The sequence below is a fragment of the Dromiciops gliroides genome, chromosome 1, assembly GCF_019393635.1.
Source record: "Dromiciops gliroides isolate mDroGli1 chromosome 1, mDroGli1.pri, whole genome shotgun sequence".
NCBI classification, from domain to species: domain Eukaryota; kingdom Metazoa; phylum Chordata; class Mammalia; order Microbiotheria; family Microbiotheriidae; genus Dromiciops; species Dromiciops gliroides.
This window is the reverse complement of record NC_057861.1, coordinates 53,790,142-53,798,957: the sequence shown is the minus strand read 5'-3', so window position 1 is coordinate 53,798,957 and position 8,816 is coordinate 53,790,142. Positions and strand designations below refer to the sequence as shown.

At 40.4% G+C, this 8,816-nt stretch overlaps 1 protein-coding gene across 3 annotated transcripts in view; it reads left to right on the top strand.

Moving 5' to 3' along the window:
* Positions 1–339: 339 nt before the first annotated feature.
* The window catches only part of MOB3A (MOB kinase activator 3A), a 45,512-nt gene continuing 37,035 nt past the window's right edge, over positions 340–8,816 (top strand). For all 3 annotated transcript variants that reach the window (XM_043976749.1, XM_043976752.1, XM_043976750.1), the window contains exon 1: positions 340–504. The gene's annotated coding sequence lies outside the window, so the exon portion shown is untranslated. The remainder of the gene's footprint in view (positions 505–8,816) is intronic.

Below are 8,816 nucleotides of genomic sequence, written 5' to 3'. Positions count from 1 at the left end.
GTCTCCCCCTCCCTCCACAGCTCGGCGGCTGAGGAAGTAGGAGAGCTGGGGAGGCACAGCCCAGCCACTAATTAGCGATGTGACCTTGGGCAATTCATTCACTTCCTTTCTCTGGCCCTTGGTTTCCTCCTTTGTAAAAATGAGGGAAGGGGGTGTTGGGCTGGGCTGAGCTGGGCTGGATGGTCTTTAAGGGTTTTTCTAATTCAAGAAATCCCAAGAGCCAAGTTTTATTTCAGAGACTGGTTGCTCCGCCCCGCTCAGTCCTGATTTGCCGCCGGGTGAAAGAAGGGCGGTCCCTTTAAGAAGAAGTAGATCCGGCTCGGGCCTCCTCGAGGGGAGGAGGAAGAGGAAAGGAAGGGCGGGTTACCGAGAACTCCTCTCGGAGCGGTCCGCGAGGGTCGGAGAGTCCCGCGACAGAAGAGTCGGGACCGGGGATCTCACGCGCCTGCGCAGCTGGGCGGTGGTTGGTCTGCTAAGCCGAGGGGCATTGCGGGGCCGGAGCAGGTGAGAGGGGCGAGGCTGGGGCGTGGGAGCGCGGGGAGTCCTGACAGCCGTGGGGGGCGGGAAAGATAGGGCACGCCGGGGTCCCCCACTTTGGGGAGGGGATGTTTGTGTGTTTGGGGGGTCCTCACGGCGCATCCCGGTCACGCGAGGCCCTCTCTGGGGAGGGCCTCGAGGAGGGTCAGCCCGCTCCAGAGAGAGGGGGAGGGGAGGTGCCCCTCAGTCTTGGGCAGGACCCCCCTCTGGGTTCGAGCCCAGGCTGTGTCATCTTGGGCCGTTCTTCCCGCTCTTTGGGCCTCAGTTTCCCCGGCTGTAAAACGAGAGGGTTAACTCCTGGTCCTCGGTTGCCCCTTGTACGTAAAAGGAGGGGGAAAGAAGTATGAACTAAATCGGTGGCCCTCGAACCGGGTTTTAAAAAAATAGTTTGGTACTTTAATTTCTTTAATTTTATAAAAAACTGCCGAATCTAATGCAAATGAAAAGAATTGGTTTTCCTTTGTCATCCTGTGTATTTTATTTTATGCCTTTAAAAACGTCATTTTTAGGAGGATTTACCAGACTAACTGCCCCCAGAAGCTGGCATGGTGGGGGCCGGGGTCTCCAGGGACCCTTGCAGCTCTGAGCCCTCAGACCCTCTTGTGGTCATCTTTAAGTCCTGGCTTCCCTTTCTGAGCCTCAGTTTCCTCATCTGTAAAATAAGGAAGTTGTATTAGAAACTCCTCAGAGGACTATGATATTGTCATCTTTCCCTTCTCTGGGTCAAACGTCAGATCCATCTCAGTGAGTCAGGGGTAATTTGGTCCCTTCTTTTGGGGGACTCTGGGGGGGGGTCTTTCTTCACTCCTTCAAGAAGCTGCCTGTCGGTAAGGGAAGGAGAAAACACAACTTCAGAGCTGACACTTTGAGAGTTTGTTGGGGACTTGGGTGAAAGGATGTGTCTGTTGGGGGCTTTCTGTGACCTTCCCTGCCTATCTCTGGTACTTTAAATGTGGAAACACCAGAAAATTTCACCAGGAACTCCGAGCGTGAACTTCGGATTTTCTTGGTTCTTGACTTCATTTAAAAAGGCATTTGTTGCCTTTTTTAAGCTTAAAGCTACAAAGCTTTTATTTTTAAAATAAAAGCCCTTACGAGGTTTGGCTATTGGGGTGAAACAACTTTGGTATTTGCAGAGAGTTTTCTGAGAAAGAGGCAAACATCCAGTCTATGTCCTGGTAGTGAGAATGAGCAAGAAAAAGTAAGTAGTCCAGATGATAAACTAGGCAAAGATTTTTCTTTCTTTTTTTCTTTTTTCTTTTTTGAGGGGGATGGTACTAATTCCACTCTCCTTCAGGAAAGCCCTATGCCAGAAATCCCCATGCTGGAAATCCCCACTATGTTGGCATATTAAGAAGCATCTTGAAGATTTTCCCCACCTCCCCCCCCTTACAAAAACAATTCCAAGTGTATTTATGGGTGACCCTAGTTTTCTGAATTGTGCGAAGTAACTTTCAACTTCCTTCCCTAATGATTCAGATTAACTAGGTTGATTTTTTCTTTGCTAATTTGCTAAAGGGAATTAGATACTCAAAAACTTGAAGTGTCAGGTTTTTAACATTGGTCAAGTGATTATAGAACCTCTTAAATTTTACTTCCAACTTTGACACTGAATAATTGCCTTGGTTTCTCACTTTGTTAAAGTAAGAATAATCAACAGCAACTTTTTCTGAGACTTGTGTTTAAACTGTATTTTGGGGGTACTTTGAGAGATTGTGGAAATGCTAATTTAGTACGTTATAATTTTAGAGGGTGGGTTTTTTTTTTCATTTTAAAAATATATTTTTATTGGTATCTTTTTTATACTGACTAGCTTTTCTCTTCTCCCCCCTCAGAGAACCATCACATATAACAAAATACTTTTTTTTAAATTTAATTTTATTTATTTATTTATTTATTTTAGTGAGGCAATTGGGGTTAAGTGACTTGCCCAAGGTCACACGGTTAGTAAGTGTTAAGGGTTAGTAAGTGTTAAGGGTCTGAGGCCGGATTTGAACCCAGGTACTCCTGACTCCAGGGCCGGTGCTCTATCCACTGCGCCACCTAGCCGCCCCACAAAATACTTTAAAAAAAAAGAAAAAAAATGGAACAGCTAGGTGACACATTGGATAAAGCACTGGTCCTGGATTCAGGAGGACCTGAATCCAAATCCGACCTCAGACACTTGACACTTCCTAACTGTGTGACCCTGGTCAAGTCACTTAACCCTCATTGCCCCTCAAAAAAACAAAAAGGAAAAAAAACCCCAGCAAAATTTAGCAAAAACACTTAATAAATCGAAAAAACTAACATATATTACATGTTCTCTTCCCACTTCCTCTCCCCCCAGCCTCTGCAGAGGAATCGGGAGAGGTTGTTTCCTCATGTCTCTTCTTTGGGGCCAAGCTTGTTCTTTATATTTTTGCATGAGTCATTTAGATTATTCCGTGGTTATTGTTCACATTGTTGTAGTCTTTTGTACATAGTATGTCCCTTGCTTTGCTTGCTTGACTTTGCATCAGTTCACATGTTTCCAGGCTTCTCTGTATTCATATTCATCGTTGTTTTCCAGAAGAGTGAGATGATTTTCTAAACCATTTTAGTAGTATTTCTTTATGTATGTACTTTTCTTAAAAGTAAAAATGTTTCCTGACCTATATTCTTTTGAAATTTTAGCAGTAGGTAGCTTTGCAGGGACATTTTCTCATTGTAATTGTTTTCTAAAATAGAGAATTAAAGAAATTCCCAGCACATCTGAATTTAAAATTTATATGTGTGTGTGTGTGTGTGTGTGTGTGTGTCCATACGTATATTTGTGAATACACACACACATATATTTTTTACTCTTGGAGCTTTATCATCTACTTGTGTGACTTCCTGTTTTCCTGGAATTTAGAAATTCAGTTACTAAACCAGACAGAAGGTGAATCAGCCAGTTGACTGATGGGTGGGAAGAACTGGAAGTTATGTCTTTAAATGAAATCTTCACTGATAGCTCCCCAAAGCATTCTAGCCTAATTTGTGGAGCTAAATAAGAGGCTCAGGGATAATGAATTGCCTTTTATGATCTTAGAGTACTAGACATCTTTTTGTTATTTATTTATAACTAAGCACTGATTTTATTGTGCTTTGGGAGGTTTTCCTTGAATATGTTATTTTCCAGATAGATGGTTTCAGACCTGCTTTTGTCAGGAGTTTTGATCCCTTCCTGTTGGAGTTGAAAAGCAAAGTCTATTTAAAAATTTATCAACTAGATCAGAACTCCCCCCCCCCCCAGTAACACTTGATGTTATGTGAGACTTACTTCTGACCTGGTTTGTTAGGCCATTTTGAGGCTAAAATAGTTTAAAAATATTCTCACATTAGTTCTCCACTTAGGACTGCCAATTAAAATTATCCAGTTACTGTTATCTGTTAGATTAAAGGGGATAAGAGATTTATCTTTGGATAGATATATTGTTTTTAGTTTTTCATTCTCTGGAGGTGATGTCATGAATTGTAGTGAATGGGATTTATGTGATGCAGGGCTGTGTTCAGAGTCACCAACCTTACTCTGTTCTCCAGAGCCATATGGGTCTATATATATCAGGATGACTGGAGATGACCCCGATGTTGAAGGCATTTGGGGTTAAGTGACTTGCCTAAAGTCACATAGCTAGTAAGTGTCTGAGGTGAATTTTAACTCAAGTCTGCTTGACTCCAGGGCTGGTGCTCTGTTCACTGCACCACCTAACTGGATAGGTATATTAGGGTAAGAACCAAGGTTTTAGGAGGCCTGAACTTGAATTTTGGCTGTGATGATAACGTATGTGCCCTTAGATAGATCTTTTCTACGTGCTTCCACAATTTTTCTACTTTTCTACTCACATAATATTTATGAAGTGCCTGACACATAGTAGGCAATATATAAATATTAGATATTATTATAATAATCCTTAGCCTGGTGTGAAGATTGTTGGTTTTATTATGTACATTGAGTTTTTCTTCCCCAGTTGTTTATGTTTAATTAATAGTTTTAAATGGTTTAAGGATTTAAATCAAACTTTTCAATTGCATAACCCTTATGGTAAAAAAAAATTGAGCAAGCACCCCAATATATGAATACTCTCTTTTAAAATTGTGCATATTTACTGGGGTATGACTTCTGTCCCACCGAAATCAGAAAAAGTGGAGGGTGTACATGAGTACTCTTGAAGCCATTCTGGGAGTGAAGCCTGCTTTTAGGTATGGGTTGGTTGGAGAGAATTTTCCCAGTGGCACTTGTATGGCTGTTGCTGTGAGTACCCACCTAGGAGGTTATAACTGTTCTGAGGGACCAGATAAGGTGGGTGGGGTGTTGGGATAAAGGAGGATAGGGGTAGTTTTGTTGGAGACTAGCCCTATGATTAGCTATTGAAGGAATGATGGGATTCAAACTTTTTTTCTACCCTCCGATTGGTTTTGCTCTTGCACCACTCCTCCCCAATATTGACTTATATATCTCCAGGAAAGATTATTAAATTGGGAACTAGAATGAATAGCTTTTGTCTGGTACAGTGAAAAGAGCACTGAGCCTGGATCAGAGGATCTGGATTGAACTCTCACCTTTGACTTTGACCATGGGAAAATTGCTTAACCTCCTTGAGCTTCATTTCCCTCAAAAGTAAAATGAGGGAGTTTAACTAGATGATTTTTGAGGTAAGTCCCTTCCAGCTCTCCATCTGTGACCCTATGAAAACAAAGCTGGGAGTGGTAGCTAATACATTGGGAGACAGAATGGGGAAGGTCATCACTTGTAAGCTGACCCCTTGGTGATGAATTCTTTAGCTTTGGCAATCTGTGAAACAAAGAAAAATACAATATGGCCCTCGGTTCTCTGGGTCCCTTCCTCAGCTACTTCAGTGAAGTAGCAAACTGGCAGATGAGGATGTAGAGGGCACTAAGAATCACTGGGTTTCAAATCATCTATAACCATTCTCTCTGCTGTAAATACTCCAAATGGGAGATTTTTTGTCTGATGACTAGCCAGTGGACAAATTACTAAATAAATTAATCATATCAATCATGACATCCTCAAAAGTGAAATCAGAAGACAAGGAAGTTACAGCTAAGTGGAAAGATGGTTCCTAGGTCAGTCAGTAAGATAGCATTTATTACGTGTTTCCCTAGGTGTTGGGCACTCTGCTAATGACTGGGTATGGGCTGAAGGAGCAAAAAGCCTAACGGCAAAGACAACATACAAACAACTAAGTAAAAACTATCCATCTAATATCTGTCATCTGTTTGAGTATCTAATAAATTGGGGTTAGTCAGAGAGAAAAAAAAGAATTAAGGAGAATGAAAAAGCCTTCTTAAAGAAGGTGGGATTTGAAACCAGGTGGAGATGAGGAGATGGAAGACTGCCTGTGAGAGCGCCCAGAATCTAGAGATGGAATGCCTTGTTTGAGGAAGAGTGAGGAAGCCAGTGTCACCACTAGATTGTAGAGTACGTGGAGATGAGTAAGGTGTAAGAAGACCGGAAAGGTAGAAAGAAGCGTGGTTATATAGGGCTTTAAAAACCAAATAGAAGACTTTATATTTGATCCTGAAAGTAATAGGGAGTCACTGGATTTTATTGCCTCTTTGGCAAATAAAAGAATTGATATAATTGGTTTTATTGTGCATCCAGAGGTCATAATGATACTATTTATGTAGTTATTTAAATAGCATTTAAGGTTTTAAAAGTACTTTACAAATACTATCAAGTTTTATTCTCACAACAACCCTCTGAGGCAGGTGCTATTATTGTCCCCATTTTACAGATGAGGAAACCAAGACAGAGAGGTTTGATTACTTACTCAGGGTCACACAGCTAGTAAGTGTCTCAAGTTGGATTTTAATTTAGGACTTCCTGACTTCCAAGTCCATTGTGATATCTACTATGCCACCAAGCTGCCTTTAACAAATAATTCTTTAAAAATTTATTATGAACTTAATCAGCATGAATAAGAAATATAATTTCATGGGTTATTTAGTGATTTCATACTGCACAGTAATTGCAGTTTATGCACTATTGATTGCAGACTGTGAAGAGGTAGAGGAAAATTTTTTGGATAACTCAGGCTGTCCAAATTGGATCCACATATATTTTAATATTCAATTACTTCATTACAAAGTTGGGAATATCATGGGTGGCCATACTGGAAAATATGGTCCATGAGAAAGGAGTAATGAAGGTTACAGACTTTCAACACATCCTCAAAAAGAGAAAAAGACCTATTTGTACAAAAATATTTATAGCAGCTCTTTTTGTGGTGGCTAAGAATTGGAAATCAAAGGAATGCCCATCAACTGGGGAATGGCTAAACTAGCTGTGGTATATGATGGTGATGAAATATTTGTGCTATAAGAAATGACAAGCAGGATGGTTTCAGAAAGTCCTGGAAAGAGTTGTATGAACTGATGGATAGTGAAGTGAGCAGAACCAAGAGAACACTATGCACAGAGACAGTAATATTGTTTGATGAAGAACTGTGAATGACTTAACTATTCTCAACAATACCAGGATCCAAAACAATCCCAAAGGACTACTGATGAAACAGACTATCCACCTCCAAAGAAAGAACTGATATTGACTGAACACAGACTGAAGCGTGCTATTTTTCCCTTTTGTTTTTTTTCTTTTACTCAAGTTTTCTTGTACAACATTACTGATATGGTAATGTTTTACATAATTGTACATGTATAACCCATATCTGCTTACTGCCTCAAGGAGAGGGAAGGGAAGGAAGGAGGGATAAAATTTGGAACTCAACTATAAATAAAAATGTTTATTAAAATAAAATAAAGTAATTAAAAGCAAAAAAAAAGATTTTCAACAGTACAGAAGACTCATCGTGAATACTTGGCTTTAGAAAAGAACTATAAGATTCTGCACATAGTGAAGACTGAATAACTTCACAAAAAATTGAAATTGATTATATTTGAATAGACAGAAAATAGTCAATTGCTTATAAAGGAGTTATTCCTGAATCAGATGTCTTGTGTTTAATCAGAGCACTAATACGTTAGAGCAAAACCAAGTAAAGAAGCACTTATTACTAAGTACACTGTGCTAAGCACTGAATAAAGCTAGGAGAAAGGATAAAATGAGAATTAAAACAGTTGCAATGTAACTCATTTAAACAAGTTATTGACCTCAAAAAAGTAGACAAAAGAAATGTCAGTGACACTGATTATAGCACTTTCATGCCAAAGGTTAACCACTGTAAATCAGTTACCACAATGTGGAGACCAAGAGAGCCTACAGACCCCCTTAGCTGGCACACACTTTCCTTCCCAAGGGTAGAGAGATAGCAGCCAAATACCACTTTAGAATATAAACTCTAAGTAAAATCTTATGGGATGGGGCAGCTAGGTGGTGCAGTGGATAGAGCACTGGCCCTGGAGTCAGGAGGACCTGAGTTCAAATCCAGCCTCAGACACTTAAGACTTACTAGCTGTGTGACCCTGGGCAAGTCACTTAACCCCAATTGCCTCACCAAAAAAAAAAAATCTTATGGGAAAAGATTGTGGGAGATGATGAGCAATATAAAAAAAATTTATTAACTAGTTTATTTTAATCTGAAAAAATTATATAACAGTACTTATAAAAATTATGATTATGTGAAAAATTATATCTATAGAAAAATTATAATTGGGCCGTAAGTCCTGCATCGGTCGCCATTCAGATATGGGAATATTTTAGCTAACTTACTGGGGTCTCACCTGACTGGAGTACTAATCTGGGGACTGATGACTATCCTTTGGATGTTGGACTGGCTGGCTATCTGACTGCTATTAATTTCCTATGGGCCTTGTATAAAATTCCCCCCACTGATCTGCTCCCAAATTGATAAGCAAAAGACTAAGAAGCCTCTTAATTAAATAATCAAAGCAGAATTTATTTATAAAAATCAATGCAAGGGTTAAGAAATGCAAATTATACAACCTGTCTTTTAATAAAATGAGGGCCTTTGCTGCCTCTTGCCTTAGGGTATGCTCCAGCTTTCTCCAACTTTGACTCTTTTTCTCCTTCTCTGGCTCCCCTGCTTTACTTTTACTGCTCTCTCATTACCATAGCGATGAACCCTTGAAAAGCCCCTTACTCCATACCGCTTCTTCCTCTGTCTCCTCTCTTACTGTCTTCTTAATCTTCTGGCCTCTCCCAACCTCCGCATGTCTCTCCTGCAGTGTCTCTAGTCTCCTCTCCCTTTCTCTATCCTCCGGTGTCCTTCTGTTCTCTCAATCTTCCGGCCTCCCCTCCAACCTCTTTGTCTGCCTCCTTGTCTTCTCCAATGACC